This window comes from Molossus molossus, unplaced genomic scaffold, assembly GCF_014108415.1.
Source record: "Molossus molossus isolate mMolMol1 unplaced genomic scaffold, mMolMol1.p scaffold_m16_p_3, whole genome shotgun sequence".
NCBI lineage: Eukaryota > Metazoa > Chordata > Mammalia > Chiroptera > Molossidae > Molossus > Molossus molossus.
Window position 1 is genome coordinate 124,939,118 of NW_023425366.1, and position 4,080 is coordinate 124,943,197.

Genomic DNA, 4,080 nt, shown 5'->3' on the forward strand with positions numbered 1-4,080 from the left:
GTATTTTATGTTGCTGATGTCTGACTTCTTGGAAGCAGTTAGTTTTTTTATTCTTGCTTACCAGCTGTCTCTCTGTCTTGGTTTGCATTCTTTCAGAAGCAGACACGGAGACAAGGGTTCTAGTACAAGGAGGGTGGTGCAGGGACACTGGCAGAGGGGCAAGGGAGGAAAGGCAGCCAATTAGGGGTGCAGGACCCCTCCTCCCCATTTTATTGAGGTATAATTGACACATAAAAATTGCATAGCCCTGGCTGGTGTGGCTCAGTTGGTTGAGCATTGTCCCTTGCACAGAAAAGTTGCTGGTTCGATTCCTGGTCAGGGCACATGCCTGAGTTCTGAGTTTGATCATCAGTTGGGGCACATGCAGGAGGCAGCCAATTGATGTTTCACTTTTATGTTGATATTTCTCTCTCTCTCCCTCTATTTTTCTTTCTCTCCAAGAAAAAAATTGCATGTACTTACAGTGTACAATGTGATGATTTGATACATGTATATACTGTGAAATGATTCCCACATCAAGCTAATTAACATGGCTATCATCTCACATAATCATTTTTTTCCTGTGATGAAGAATACTTAAGATCTTTTGCCCTGGCCAGTTTTCTCAGTGGTTAGAGCATCGGCCCACAGACCAGAGAGTCCTGGGTTCAGTTCCCACTAAGGGCACGTACCTCGGTTGCAGTTTGTCCCCAGCCCCGGCTGGGGTTGTGTGGGTGGCGACCAGTCGATGTGTCTCTCTCATATCGATGTTTCTCTCTTTCTCTTCCCCCTTCTCTCCCTCTCGCTCTATCTGAAGATAAATGTAAAAATGTCCTCGGATGAGGATAAAAAAAAAAAGATCTACTCTTAGCATGTTTCAAGTATACAATATAATATTACTAACTATAGCCACCACGCTGTGCATTAAATCTCCAGAACTTACTCAGCCTGTATAACGTTGTACAAAGGGTGCATTACTGAGCCAGTTACCTCAGGGAGTGGCTGGACTTAGTCCAGAAGGGAAGCTCTGGGAAATGATGAAACACACGCACCTCAGCATTATCCCACCTAAGGTGCAAGGGAGCTGGGGCATGTGTATAGCAACTTGTGAAAGTAGTTGATAGGGAGCAGAGTAGCACTTTCAGCTTAATGGATTATGGTGGGGGGTTGACCTGCAGGGTCTGAAGGTGTTAGGATCTGAGGGATTTGAAGGCAGGGTGCTGACAGTGTCTGCTGTACTCTCCAAATAGAGTGTAAGGTCTAAGGGCAGGGACTTTGCGTATTTTGCTTATTTCTAGATCCCCAATGCCCGGCACATAATAGTTGTTCAATATGTAGTATGTTAATGAACAAATGAGTGAGGAATTCATGCATTCGTTGTAAGGGTTCAGAAAAAGGCCAAGCAGATTACAGCAGTAGATACCGCAGAAGTGAGACCCTCTCGGGCCCAGGCGAAGGATCAAGGAGAACCTTTATAGTAATGAAGAGGAACTTGAGAACAACTCAGTTTAGCATAATCATGGAATTCAAATGAAATGACATGAAATCACTGGGTCCTCAGTAGTGCCACTGAGCTGCTGAATAGCCCTCTGGAGTCCCCCTCTGCTTCTGTTCTGTGATATGATACATTGGCTATTGTTTGAGTTGGGATCTCCATTATTTGTAGCCCAAAGCACCCCAATAGATATAATCTCTGTTGTAAAAACTTGGTATATAATGACATAACTTTTGTGTGCCTCAGTTTATTCATCTACAGAATGAAAATGATATCTTCTTCATAGGATTTCTATGAAGATTTAGACGAGTTAACACATGCAAAGCACTTTATATTGGCACAGAGTAAACGCTCACACAATGACAGTTGTATTAGTGTTTTATTATTATTATTATTTTATGATATAACATGTTATACAATGTGTTAACTATTTCTTCTATGTTATAAATGTTAAATAAAAAATTTTTTTCATTGATTTTTTTAGAGAGGAAGGGACAGAGAGATAGAAACATTGATGTAAAAGAGATACATTGACTGGTGGCCTTCTGCACGCCCCCCGTTGGGGATTAAGCCTGAAACCCTGGCATGTGCCCCGACTGGGAATTGAACCAAGACCTCTCAGTCCATGGGACGAAGCTCAGTTCACTGAGCCACACCGGCCGGGCTTAAAATGTTTAATTTTAAAAATTAAGTATTTTTTCCCCGGGCCGGTTTTGCTCAGTGGTTAGAGCGTTGGCCTGCAGACTAGCGAGTTCCGGGTTCGGTTTCTGCTAAGGGCACGTACCTTGGTTGCAGTTTGTCCCCGACCCGTTGGGGTCGTGTGGGTGGCAACCACTCGATGTCTCTCTCACATTGATGTTTCTCTCTCACTCTTCCTTCCTCTCTCCCTCCTGCTCTATTTGAAGATAAATGCAAAAATGTCCTTGGGTGAGGATAAAAAAAAAATTAAGCATTTTCAGTTGTATTTTTGATATTTTCTTTTCTTTTTTTTTGCTTTAATGTATCATGATCAGAAAATATGGCATATATCATTTCTAAACCTTTTGGGGCATAAAATTAAAATTGTTTTTGTAAAATGTGCTTTAATTCTTTAAAAAAACTGACATTCTATTTCTAAAAGTTAATCTTCAACATATATCTATTAATGCTACTTTGTTAGTTGTGCTGTTCAGATCAATCACTTAATTCCCACATCTATAACTAAGTCAGAATTTGACCTCAATTTTTACTGAGGAAAAGAATGGAGAAATAAAATGGGGTCTCTGTAATTAAGCTGCGAAATTACTAAAATCAAATAGGCTGAGGCATGAGGAAATGATACTGTTCTTGTGCTAACTGGTCTAGCAACTTACACTCTTGAACTTTCCACTTCTGTGTCATGGCCTCGCCACACAGCAGCTCACTATGTGTAACACCCAGACATGCACCAGACCTCCAGATAACCTTCTGATTATCGCCCGAAGGACTCACCAATTCAGGCCACCTGACATCCACCTGATACATCCATTATCCGGACAGCCTGACATCTGACTGATAACCATTCTGGACCAACTCTAGGGCTAAGAATGCAGGACTGATTATTCTTAGAAATGCACTTTTTTTTTTTTTTTTACATTGTACTAGGACAGAATGGACCATCTCAGTAGCTTCTGAGGCTAATAACATTTCTTTTTTTTTTAAATCCTCACCCGAGGATATTTTTCCATTTATTTTCAGATAGAGTGGGAGGGAGGGAGAGAGAGAGAAACATCAAAGAGAGACACATTGACCCAGCTGGTGCGGCTCAGTGGTTGAGCGTCGACCCATGCACCAAGAGGTCACTGGTTTGATTCCCAGTCAAGGTACATGCCCAGGTTGTGGGCCAAATCCTCAGTGGAGGGCATGCAGGAGGTGGCCAGTCGATGTTCTCTCTCATCAGCGTTTCTATCTCTCCCTCCCTCTCCCTTCCTCTCTCTCTAAAATCAATAAAATAAAAAAAATAAAGAAAAAATAATTAAAAAAAAAAGAGACACATTGACCAGTTGCCTCCTGCATGATCCTGACCAGGGCCAGGGACGAACTGCAACCGAGGTACGTGCCCTTGACCGGAATTGAATCCACAGCTCATCAGTCTGTGGGCTGATGCTCTGTCACCACAATTACATTAGCAAACCTAGTTCCCCTCACTTCTGCAACATCATGCAGAGTTAGTGATCGAGTTTGCACAAGAATGCACTTTTTATTATAAGAACTCTTATCTTTTCTTTCTTTTTGGGAACACTTTTTGTTTCCTAACCATGTTCCCAGTTTGCAAACTCTCAGAACTTTGAATAAATCTTTATCATTTACTTCTAGCAAAGCCTTTGTTTTAAATCCTCACCCAAGGACATTTTTCCATTTTTTATTCAGATAGAGAGGGAGAGAGAGGAAGCGAGAGAGAGAGAAACATCGATGTGAAAGGGACACATCGAGTGGTTGCCACCTGCACGACCCAACCAGGGCCAGGGACAAACTGCAACCGAGGTGCTGCCTTTGAGCAGAATCGAACCCAAGACTCATTGGTCCATGGGCCGACACTCCAACCACTGAGTTAAACTGGCCAAGGCTGGTGGGCCTCTTTTAAAACC

The 4,080-nt window shown here is 42.3% G+C and overlaps 1 non-coding gene across 1 annotated transcript; it reads right to left on the reverse strand.

Moving 5' to 3' along the window:
• Positions 1–3,546: 3,546 nt before the first annotated feature.
• On the reverse strand, positions 3,547–3,679 carry LOC118643011. Its single transcript, XR_004961907.1, has one exon. It is a non-coding gene; the product is annotated as a small nucleolar RNA SNORA66 (small nucleolar RNA).
• Positions 3,680–4,080: the final 401 nt, after the last annotated feature.